The 13125-nt window shown below is 34.9% G+C and overlaps 1 pseudogene; it reads right to left on the reverse strand.

The window, feature by feature from the left end:
* Positions 1 to 2590: 2590 nt before the first annotated feature.
* Positions 2591 to 3646, reverse strand: LOC101594065 (annotated as a pseudogene).
* Positions 3647 to 13125: the final 9479 nt, after the last annotated feature.

Raw genomic sequence — 13125 nt, forward strand, 5'->3', positions numbered from 1 at the left:
CCTTTACTAAAGTCCAAGATTGTCACTTTTAAAATAAAACTTTCTCTATATTATCTTATAGAAACTTGTTCATTTTTTACATGTGATGAAACTGTGCATTGAACAGTCTTACGTTCATGTTCAAAGCTATTAGCAAGACTTATCCTATTATTTTCTTATAAGGACCCTGGCCCTTCACCTTTCCAGGCAAATATCCAGGTTAGGATTCTTCTCTGGTAAGCCACCAGGTTCCTCTAGTTAGAAGATTATGTGCTTTTGGTCCAGGTTTTGATTCTATTTTTCCCTAATATTGTGCCACAAATGAGTCTTTTAATAAAATTAAACACTGTAGCATTTCTAAGCTTTTTTTCATATCATCTTCAGGTTTTTGAAATCAGTATCTCTGTGTACAAAGCAGTGAGTACTAAAAATTAATATCGGAATTTTTTAATTTGTGTGCATGTATGGATGAGCAGGGTCTCTGTGGTACTTGCAAACAAATACCAGATGCTTGCACTACTTTTGCTTCTGACTTGTGTGGGTGGCTTGGGAATTGAAACTGGACCTGAGGCTTTGAAAGCACCGTTAACTGCTAAGCCATCTTCTAAGCCCTAGAGTTTTTGTTTCTTTTAATGAAGCAAAACTGCACTGGAGCCAACTACTTACAGAGTTCCAAGAGTATGATGGTCCATTAGTTTTCAAGTATGAAAATACAGCACAGGAGCAGGGGATGGTGGTGCATGCCTTTAATACCAGCACTAGGGAGGAAGAGGTAGGAGGATCACCATGAGTTGAAAGCCACCCTGAGACTACATAGTGAATTCCAGGTCAGCTTGGCCTAAAGTGAGACCCTACCTCGGGAAAAAAAGAAAAAAAAAACAGCATTAAATACATACTGTTGTGGGAGAGTTTGAGCAAAAAAAGGTGTTTTAATTGGGTCATTTATACATTATTTGTTAACTCTATTGACTCATCTACCCAGGTGGATTTTAACTGCTGCTGTTTTTAACATAATTACATAAAAATTCTTTAGTATTATGTGTACACAAGCTTATTAAACTGACAATAAAGTTGTTTCAAGTCTTGTGCTTGTCCCAGCATTTTAATGTATAGTTGTCACCAATTCTTTCCTAGGAGGAGATCTGTTTGAAAGTAATATGCTGCCTAAACCTTCTTAGTCAATGTCCTTTTTTAAGAAAAAACTTTATTTTGCTAGTCCAACAGCTATTTAAAGTAAGAAACATTCTTGGCAAATAACTGGTTTATATGCTGGAGTAATTACTATATATATATAGCTACAAGCCACAGTCAGTGCACAATGTAACAGAAATGCTTGTGAAAGGATAAAAGTTGCCCTATTTCTGCTGCCCTGTTTTCTAGTTGCTCTGCTAACCTGCCTTTTTAAGCTTCTGTAATATGGCTTGCTTGCTGCTGCACTGAATCACAGAACTGCCATTTTGCAACCGCCTCCATTTTGTAAAAAGCATACCATGAGGAACCTGACCTTTTGTATGCCTTACACAATGCCTAAATTCCAGGAACTCGAGTTCCTCATTAAGATAACTCCCCACCTGGACACAACCAATCAATGGTCAACACATATCTGAAGCCCCCAGACACGAGCCCACCCCGTGGGCCCCACCCAATCAGAGGGACCCACGGCTGGAAAGCCCCTATGACTCTGCATACCTGTGGTTTTAGCCTATATAAGCTGACCAAACCCGTTGCTAGGGGCTCTTCGCCCCTCCTGGAAGAAGAATCTGTGTTGAGCCCCGATGCATCGGATTCAATAAACCTCGTGCGGTTTGCATTGAGAGCATCCTGCGTGAGTGTTCTTGGGGTCATGTAGACAGCACTGAGCAGGGACCCCTCTGGGGAACCCCACACTTGGACAACAGGTCAAACACTGTGAAGTAGCTTTAAAGTCAAGACAGAGTTGCTTGGTATTCCTTTTGTTTGCATCTATAGAAGTAATTCAGAAGGCTGATTCTTTCTCAATAATCCTATCAGAAATGCCCATAAGCCTATCTCAAATGGTCCTCTTTAACCTCACATCTGGCTTCAGTTATTTGCAGCAATAAACCATCAGATTTGCTTATACAAATGTTAATACTAAAACATAACAATGAAAACTCAAAACCATCAAAAACAACTCACTTTTTTTTTAACTTACACAATCCCACTTTGCAGTGCTTAAAACAGAGTGGCAGGGCACAGCTGAGTGGTGGTATATAAACTTCTCAGAATGAAGGACACTTCCCTGGGATTTCCTACTTCTTAGCTACTGTTCATCCCCATTCATCATTTGGCAGGTCCAAAAGGGAACTGGGGAAGCTAATCAAGAGTAAAAGGCCAGAATCCTCCTCCTGTATAATAATTACCACCCCCCCCCCCCCCGTGTAATAGCACATAGACCCAAAAAAAACTGCTGACAGAGCTGAGAGGATGCTAACAGAACTGTTAGCAGGGCTGAGAGTTCACTGTTTAGTACTGTGAGAGCAGCACTGAGCAGCACATAGAAGTCAAAACATATTGTTACAATTTTACATGAAACCCCAGAAGCATCTCACAGAACCCTGGCAGAAAAACCCACCTCCAGCACAATGACCTCCTATGAGAGGTCATTTTCATTTGAGTTGGCTCCTTCTGAGACTGGATTCACAATTTCTGGTTTATCTCCTCCCTCATTCTCCAAGAGTGACTCAGATCTAGGTTCTGTAGGCCCTAGATCCTCACTGTTCTCTGGTGACACCTGCTGGCCATTTTTTCTGTGTGCTGGATCATTTTGATTCAATTTTTTGTCAGGTTCTAATTTTGCTTCTTTCCCATTGCCCAGCTTTGGGTGAAGCTGTGATGGGTCTTTAGCACTCTTTACTACCTCCTGAAAATTGTATTTTCTAAACAGCATGTAATCTTTCACAACACTCAGGCAAAAGACAGATTTAATGATTTCTACAACCACTTTGTACTGCGGATTATTGAAATCCACTTTATTTTCTGTATTGAGGCTGCTTACTATCCCTGCCAATTCTTTGTTAACTTCTTCCCTATTCATGTGACTATTATTTCGCGATTTGTATACAATCTGAAATGTCCCCTTATTTGGAGCTTTAAACCAGCGTTCCAAAAATGTTTCTGCATATTTTTTTCATATCTTCTAAGAAAGTTTTGCATGTGCCTGAGATGGGTAACATTCGTAGAATAACGGGTATTCTTTGTCTTGGTCTTGTACATATCCTAGAGAATATTATGTACCAATTTCTCAGGTTCTATCCCAAGTGTCCTGAAAAAGACTTCATTATTTGCTCCTCTCTCCACTGACTGGAATCTCATTAGTCTCATCTCTGTACAAGCCTTAATTTCACCAACTTCTTTCTTCAAGTCAGCCTCTACATCATCATCTTCTCCCTCACTTCCTGAGGGCTGCTGACCTTGTCTGGAAACTTCTCGGCCAATGCAGGTCATCGCTGTACTCCTTGAGCAAGTTGTAGGCCTCCTCCATGCACTCACACTCATTCATGTTACAGGTGATGATACCCTGCAGCCCAGGCTCCAGCTGCCACCCACCTGCATCGCTGTGCTGGGCTTGGTTAGCCTGCATGTACTGTGCTTTGCCCTTGTGCTTTCTGCCTCCAGGCTGAGGCACCTGCTGGGCTTGGGACGCCATAGTGCTTGAGACCCTCCACATTCCTTGGAGCCCTGGCTCTGCCAACCGAATTCATAGTTCTATAAGTTGACTGTCTGTTAACTACATTTCCCATTGCAAACAAACAGAGAATTCATAGTTCTACAAACTTATTGTCCCATGAGCAAATTTCCCATTGTAAACCAACAGTGAATGTAAAGTTGTATACTCAGATTTTCTGCTAAGAATGTCTCCTATAGTAAACTGTAGGAGAATTTATAGTTTTAGAAGCTAAATGTCTGCTCAGAACATTTCCACTTGTAAACTAAGAGTGAATTCATAGTTCTATAAGCTGATCATGTATAGAGAACATTTCTTGTAGTAAAATAACAGTAAATTCATAGGTCTATATGCTGATTGTCTGTTAAGAACATTTCCCTTTGCAATGAAACCGAAAATTCCTAGTTCTATAAGGTGATTTTCTGCTAAGAATATTTCCAATTGTAAACTAACTGAGAGTTCATAGTTCTACAAGCTGATGGTCAGCTAAGAACATTTCTGAATGCAAAAAGCAGTGAATTAACAGTTATTTAAAGCTGATTGTCTACTAGGTACATTTCTCCTTGTAAAGTAACAGTGAATTCATAGTTCTAAAGACTAGTGTCTGCTAAGAACATTCATCATTGTAAACTAACAGTAAATTCATAGTTCTATGAGGCGATTGTAAACTAACTGAGAATTCATACTTCTATAAGCTGAGTGTCTGCTAAGCACATTCTCTATGGCAAACTGACAGTGAAATCAAAGTTCTATAAGCTGATCATATACTACAAACATTTCCCATTGTAAAATAACAGTAAATTCATAGTTCTATAAGCTGATTGTCTGTAAAGAACATTTCCCTTTGCAAATAGAGAATTTATAGTTCTATAACCTGTTTGTCCACTAAGCATATTTCCCTTTGAAAACTAAATGAGAATTCATTATTGTATAAGCTGATAGTCTGCTATGAACATTTCCTGATGTAAACTGCAAAGGAATTCATAGTTTTAAAAGCTGATTGTCTGCTCAGAAAATTTTCAATTGTAAACTAAGAGTGAATTCTTAGTTCTATAAGCTAATTGTCTATTAAGAACTTTCCCCATTGTAAACTAACCGAGAATCCATAGTTCTATAAGCTGATTGTCTGCTAAGAATATTCCCATTGCAAAAAACAGTGAATTAATAGTTCTATAAGCTGATTGCCTGCTAAAAATTTTTCCCATTGTAAAAAAACAGAGAATTAATAGTTCTATAACCTGATTTACTGCTAAGAACATTTCTCTTTGAAAATTAACAGTGAATTCATAGTTCTATAAGCTGATTGTCTGCTAAGAACATTTCCCATCATAATCTAACTGAGAATTCATAGTTATATAATCTGATTATCTGCTAAGAATATTTTTATCTGCAAATTATCAGTGAATTCATAGTTCTATAAGCTGATTGTTAAGAAGATTACCCATTGTGTACGAAGAGTTAATTCAAAGTTCTATAAGGGGATCATGTACTAAGAACATTTCCCATTGAGAAGTAAAAATGAATTCATAGTTCTATGATCTGACTGTCCATTAAGAACATTTCCCTTTGCCAAAAAACAGAGAATAGTTGAATAAGCTGATTTTCCACTAAGCACATTTCCCATTGTAAACCAATAGTTAATATAAAGTTGTATAAGTGGATTTTCTGCTAAGAACATTTCCTGCTGTAACCTGCCAGAGAATTCATTATTTTATAAGCTGATTGCTATGAACGTTTCCACTTGGAAACTAACAGTGAATTCTTATTTCTACAAGCTGATTGTCTGCTAAGAACATTTCCATTTGCAAATTAAGAGTGAATTCATAGTTTTATAAGCTGATTGTCTGCAATGAACATTTCCCATTGCAAGGTAGCAGTGAAGTAACAGTTCTCTAACTTGATTGTCTACTAGGAATATTTCCTGTTGTGAAAGAACAGTGAATTCATAGTTCTATAAGCTGATTGTCTGTGAAGATCATAGCCCATAGCAAAATAACAGTGAATTCATAAATCTATAAGGTCATTGTCCTCTAAGAACATTTCCCATTGCAAACTAACAGTGAATTAATAGTTGTCTGAGTTGATTGTCTACTAGGAACATTTCGCATTTAAACAACAATGAATTCCTAGTTCCGTAAGCTGATTGTCTGCTAAGAACATTCGCCATTGCATACTAACAGTGCATTCAATGTTCTGTAAGCTGTCCATATACTAAGAACCTTTCCCACTGTGAACTAACTGTGAATTCATAGTTGTATGAGCTGATTGTCTGCTAAGAACATTTTTCAATATAAACTAACAATTCATAGTTCTACAAGCTGAGGGTCTGCTAAGATCATTCCACATTGCAAACTAACAGTGAATTCAAAGTTCTATAAGCTGATCATCTCCTATGACCACTTCCCATTGTAAACTAACAGTGAATTCATTGTTCTATAAGCTGATTGTCTGTTAAGAACATTTCCCTTTGCAAATAAACAGAGAATTCTACAACCTGATAATCCACTAAGCACATTTCCCATTGTAAACCAAGAGTGAATATAAAGTTGTATAAGCAGATTGTCTGCTAAGAACTTCTCCACTTGTAAACTAAGAGTGAATTTTTAGTTCTATCAGCTGATTGTCTGCTCAGAACATTCCCCATTGCATACTAACTGTGAATTCAAAGTTCTATAAGCAGATTGTCTGCTAAGAACATTTCCCCTTGCAAACTAACAGTGAATTAACAGTCTGCTAAGCTGATTGTCGACTAGAAATATTCCCCGTTGTACACTAACAGTAAATTCATGGTTCTATAAGATTTTTGTCTGCTAAATATATTTCCCATTGCTAAGTAACAGTGAATTAGTAGCTGTTTAAGCTGATTGTCCACAAGGAACATTTCCCGTTGTAAACTAAGAGTGAATTCATAGTTCTATATGTTAATTCTCTGGCAAGGACATTCCCCATCACATACTAATACGGAATTCAAAGTTCTATAAGCTGATCATGTACTAAAAACATTTCCCATTGTGAACTAACAGTGAATTGATAGTTCTATGAAATTATTGTCTGGTAAGAACATTGCCCATGTTAAACTAACTAAGAATTAGTAGTTTCATAAGGTCAGTGTCTGCTAAGAACATTCCCCTTGTGTAATAACAGTGAATTCACAGCTTATAAGCTGATTTTGTACTAAGAACATTTCACTTGGTGACCTTACATAAATTTGTAATTCTATAACCTGAATGCCAAACATTTCCCACTGCAAACTAACCATGTATTAATAGTTCTCTAAGCTGATTGCCTAGTAGGAACATTTCCCATTGTAACCTAATAGTGAATTCATAGTTGTATAAGCTCATTTGTCTGCTAAGAACATTTCCTGTTGTAAACTGCCACAGAATTCTTAGCCTTATAAGATGATTGTCTACTAAGAACATTTCCACTTGTAAACCAAGAGTGAATTCTTAGTTCTATAAGCTGATTGACTGCTAAGAACAATTTCCATTGAAATTGACAGTGAATTCATAGTTCTAAAACCTGATTGTCTGCTAAGAATATCCCCCATTGCATGCTAACAGTGAATTCAATTTTCTATTAGCTGATCACGTACTACAAACATTTCACATTGTAAACTAGCAGTGAAATCATAGTTCTATGAGCAGATTTTCTGCTAAGAGCATTTCCCATTTTAAACTAAGAATTCATACAAGCTGAGTGTTTGGTAGGAACATTCCTTATTGAATACTAACAGTGTATTCAAAGTTCTATCAGCTGACCATGTACTATGAAAATTTCCCGTTACAAACTAAGTCAGTTAATTGTCCTCTAAGCTAATTGTCTACTAGTAACTAACTGAGAATACATAGTTCCATTAGCTGAGTGTCTTCTAAGAACATTCCTCATTGCAAACTAACAATGAATTCAAAGTTTTATAAGCTGATCATGTACTATGAACATTTCCCATTGTAAACTAACAGAGAATTCATAGTTCTATAAGCTGATTTTCTGATAAGTACATTTCCCATTGTAAATCAACAGTGAATATAAATTAGAATAATCAGATCTTCTGCTAAGAACATTTCCTGTTGTAAACTGCCAGAGAATTCATAGTACTATAAGCTATTGTCTGCTAAGAACATTTCCCCTTGTAAATTAACAGTGAATTCTTTGTTCTATAAGCTGATTGTCTGCTGCAAACATTTCCTATTGTAAACTGCCAGAGAATTCATAGTTCTATACACTGTCTTCTAAGAACATTTCCTGTTGCAAACCAACAGTGTTTAACAGTTCTATAAGCTGAGTGAATGCTAAGAATATTTCCTGTTGTAAATTGCCAGAGAACTCATAGTTTTATAAGATGATTGTCTGCTAACATTTCCGCTTGTAAAATAAGAGTGATTTCTTAGTTCTATAAGTTGATTGACTGGTAAGAACATTGCCCATCAGAAAATGACAGTGAATTCATAGTTGTATAAGCTGATTGTCTGCTCAAAACATTCCTCATTGCATACTAACAGTGAATTCAAAGTTCTATAAGGTGATAATGTACTAAGAACATTTCCAATTGTAAACAAAAAGTGAATTGACAGTTCTCTAAGCTGCTTGTCGACTAGGAACATTTTGCTCTGTAAACTAACAATGAATTTGTAGTTCTATAAACTGATAGTCAGCTGAGAACATATGCCATTTCAAATTGACAGTGAATTCAAACTACTATAAGCTCATCATCTAGTATGAACATTTACCATTACAAATTATCTGTGATTTCAAAGTAATATAATGTGATCATCTACTAAGAACACTTCCCACTGTAAACTAACCGAGATTTCAATGATCTATAAGCTGATTGCCTCTAAGAACTTTTCAAATTGTAAACTAACAGTGAATTCATAATTCTAGAAGCTGCTTGAGAAGAAAATTTTCAATTGTAAACTAACAGTGAATTCATAGTTTTATAAGCAGATTGTGTAGGAAGAATGGTTTCTTTGGTAAACCAATGTTGCATTCATAGTTCTATAAGCTGATAGTCTGCAAAGAAATTTCTCATTGTATACTAACACTAAATTCAAAGTACTACAAAGTAATTATCTACTAAGAACATTTCCCTTTGTAAACTAGCAGCAAATACAACGTTCCTTTTGCTGATGTCTACTAGGAACATTTCCCATCAAAAACTAACAGTGAATTCAAAGCAGTATAGTCTGATCATATACTGAGAATATTTCCCAGTGTAAACTAACCATGAATTCAATGATCTATAAGTTTATTGTCTATTAAGATCCGTTCTCATTGTAAACAAACAGAGACTTCATAGTTCTCTAAGCTGATTGTCTGGTAAGAACATATCCCATTGCAAATTAACAGTGAATTCAAAGTAGTATCTACTAAGTATCATCTACTAAGAACACTTCCCACTTTAAAATAAAGGAGAATTCAATGATCTATAAGTGGACTGTTTTATAAAAATATTTCCCATTGTAAACTAATATTGAATTCAATTTTGTGTAGACTTATTATCTTCTATGAACATTTCCCAGTAGAAACTAAGAGTTAATTCAATTGTCCATAAGCTGATTGTCTAATAAGAACATTTCCCATTTTATACTAACAGAGAATTCATAGTTCTTTAAGATGATTATCTGCTAAGAACATTACCCATTGCAAAGTAACAGTGAATTCAAAGTATTATAATCTGATCATCTACTAAGAACATTTGAACTATCTGTGAATTCAATGATTTGTAAGGTAATTGTGTGCTAAGGACAATTCCCACTGCAAAGTAAACTGAATTCAAAGTACTATAAGCTCATCATGTACTAAAAACAATTCTCATTGTAAACTAACAGTGAATTCATAATTCTTTAAGATAATTGACTGCAAAGAACATTTCCAAATGTATATCAACAGTGAATTCATAGTTCTACAAGCTGAATGTATGCTAAGACCATTTTCCATTGCTAACTAACCATGAATTCAGAGTTGTATAAGCAGATTACCTATGAATAACGTTTACTGTTGTTAACTAACAGTGAACTCATAGTTCTAAAAGCTGATAGTGTGTGAAGAAATTTCCCATTGTAAACTAACAGTGATCTCAAAGAATTACAAACGTATCATCTACTAGGAATGTTTCCCATTGAAAGCTAAAATTGAATTAAATGATGTATAAGCTGATTGTCTGCTAAGAACATTTCCCATTGTAAACTAACCAACAATTCTTACCTCTGTAAGCTGATTGTCTCCTAAAAACATTTCCTATTGTAAACAAACAAGTTCCTCATAGTTCTATAAGCTCATTGTCTCTGAAGAAAATTTCCCATTGTCAACTAACAGTGAATTCAAAGTTGTATAAGCAAATTGTCTTTGATGAACTTTTCTGATTGCAAAATAACAGTGAATTCAAAGTTCTACAAGGTGATCATCTACTAAGAACATTTCCCATTATCAATTAACAATGAATTCACAGTTCTGTAAGCAGATTGAGGCAAAGAACATTTCCCATTGTAAGCTAACAGTCACCTCAATGTTCTATATGCTGATTGTCTGCTATGAACATTTCCCATTGCTAAGTAACAGTGAATTCAAAGTAGTGTATTCTTATCATCTACTAAGAACATTTCCTATTGAAAACTAACACTGAGATCAATGATGTATAAGGTGATTGCCGAATAAGAACTTTTACCATTGTAAACTAATACTGAATTCTTAGTTGTATAAGGAGATTGTCTGCTAAGAGCATATACTAATGAATACTAACAGAGAACTCATTGACCTCTAAGGTGATTGTGTCCTAAGAACATTTCCCATTGCAAAGTAAAAGTGAATTCAATGTACTATAAGCTGATCATATACTAAGATCATTCTCCTTTGTAAACTAGCAGTGAATACAATGTTCTATTTGCTGATATGTGCTAAGAACATTTCCCATTGCCAACTAACAGTGAAATCAAAATAGTATAATCTCTTCGTTTACTAAGAGTATTTCCCATTGAAAACTAAGAATGAATTCAATGATCTATAAGGTGTTTGTCTAATATAAGGTGTTAGGCAAATTAACAGTGAATTCACAGTTCTATAACCTAATTGTCTTCTATGAAGATTTCCCATTGACAACTAACAGTGAATTAATAGTTTTCTAAGCTGATTGTCTACTAAGAACAATTCCCATTGTAAACTAACAATGAATTCATAGTTCTGTAAGCTGATTGTCTGCTAAGAACATTTCCAATTACAAACTAACAATGAATTCTATGATCAATAAGCTGATTGTGTACTAAGAACATTTCCCTTTGTATCCTAACTGAGAATTCATAGTACTCTAAGCTAATTGTATGGTAAGAACATTTCCCATTTCAAACTAACAGTGAATTAATAGTACTCTAAGCTGATTGTGTACTAGGAACATTTTGTGATGTAAACTCACAGTGAATTCATAGTTATATAGGATGATTGTATACTCATAACATTCTGCTTTGCGTACTAACAGTGAATGCAAAGTTGTATAAGCTGATCAAATACTAATAACATTTCCCATGGAAAACTAACAGTGAATTCATAGTTTATAAGCTGATTCTCTACTAAGAAAATTTCCCATTGCAAACTAACTGGTACTTCAAAGTTCTATAATTGAGTGTCTGCTAAGAACATTCCCAATTGCCAACTAATAGTGAATTCAAAATTCAATAAGTCGATTGTCTTCTAATAACATTTCAAATTGCAAACAACTGTGAATTAATATTTCTCTAAGCTGATTGCCTATTAGGAACATTTCACATTGCAAACTAACAGTGAATACATAGTTCTATAAGTTTAGTGCCTGCTAAGTACATTCCCCACTGCAAAGTAACAGTGAAATCAAAATTCTATAAACTGATCATATACTAAGCACATTTCCCATTATAAACTAATGGTGAATTCCTAGTTGTATAAGCTAAGTGACTGTGAAGACCATTTCCATTTGCAACCAAACACAGAATTCATAGTTCTATAAGTTGATTGTCCACTAAGCATATTTCCCAGTGTCAACCCACATGGAATATAAAGTTTTGTAAGCAGATTTTCTGCTGAAAACATTTCCAGCAGTAAACTACCAGAGAATTCATAGTCCCATAAGCTGATTGTCTGCTAAGAACATTTCCCATTGCCAACTGATAGTGAATTAATAGTTCTCTAAACTGATTGTCTTCTAGGAACATTTACTGTTGTAAACTAACAGTGAATTCATTGTTTTGTAACCTGATTGTCAGCTAAGAACATTCCTCATTGCAAGCTAACAGTGAATTCAATGTTCTGTAAGCTGATCATGTACTACGAATATTTCCCATTGTAAACTAACATTGAATTTGTAGCTCTACAAGCTGACTGTTTGCTATGAACATTTCTCTTTGCAAATTAACAGTGAATTCATAGTTCTGTAACCTGATTGTCTGCTAAGAACATTCCCCATTGCAAACTAACATGGAATTCAAATTTCTATAAGCTGATCATGTACAGAGAACATTGCAAACTAACAGTAAGTTCATAGTACTGTGAGCTGATTGTCTGCTAAGAACATTTCCCATTTTAAAGCAGCAATGAATATAAAGTTGTATAAGCAGATTTTTTTTTTTTTTTTTGCTAACAACATTTCTTGTTGTAAACTGCCAGAGAATTCAAAGTTTTATACACTGATTGTCTGCAATGAACATTTACACTTATGAACTAAGAGTAAATTCTTAGTTCTATAAGTTGATTATCTGCTAAGAACATATCCTCTGGTAAAGTAACTGAGAATTCATAATTCTATAATCTGGTTGTCTGATAAGAAGATTTCCCTTTGCAAATTAACAGAGAATTCCTAGTTCTATAAGCTGATTATATGCTAAGAATATTTCCCATTGTATTCTGAGAATTCATAGTTCTATAAGCTGACTGTCTGCTAAGAATATTTTGGATTGCAAAAAACAGTGAATTAATAGTTCTGTAAAGCTGATTGTCTACTAGGTACATTTCCCATTGTAAACTAATAGTGAATTCATAGTTCTATAAGGTTAGTGTCTGCTAAGAACATTCCTCATTGTAAACTAACAGTAAATTCATAGTTCTATGAGGTGATTGTTTGCTAAGAACATTTCCAATTGTAAACTAAAGGTATTCATACTTCTATAAGCTGAGTGTCTGCTGAGCACACATTCTCCATGGCAAACTGATGGTGAAATAAAAGTTCTATAAGCAGATTATGTACTACAAACATTTCCCATTGCAAACTAACAGTGAATTCATAGTTCTATAAGCTGATTTTCTGTTAAGAACATTTCCCTTTGCAAACAGATAATTGATAGTTGTATAAGCTCATTGTCCCCTAAGCACATTTCCCATTGTAAACCAACAGTGAATCTAAAGTTGTATAACCAGATTTTCTGCTAAGACCATTTCCTATAGTAAACTTCCAGAGAATTCATAGTTTTATAAGCTAATTGTCTGCTCAGAACATTTCC

This window comes from Jaculus jaculus, chromosome 1 (assembly GCF_020740685.1).
Source record: "Jaculus jaculus isolate mJacJac1 chromosome 1, mJacJac1.mat.Y.cur, whole genome shotgun sequence".
Lineage (NCBI taxonomy): Eukaryota > Metazoa > Chordata > Mammalia > Rodentia > Dipodidae > Jaculus > Jaculus jaculus.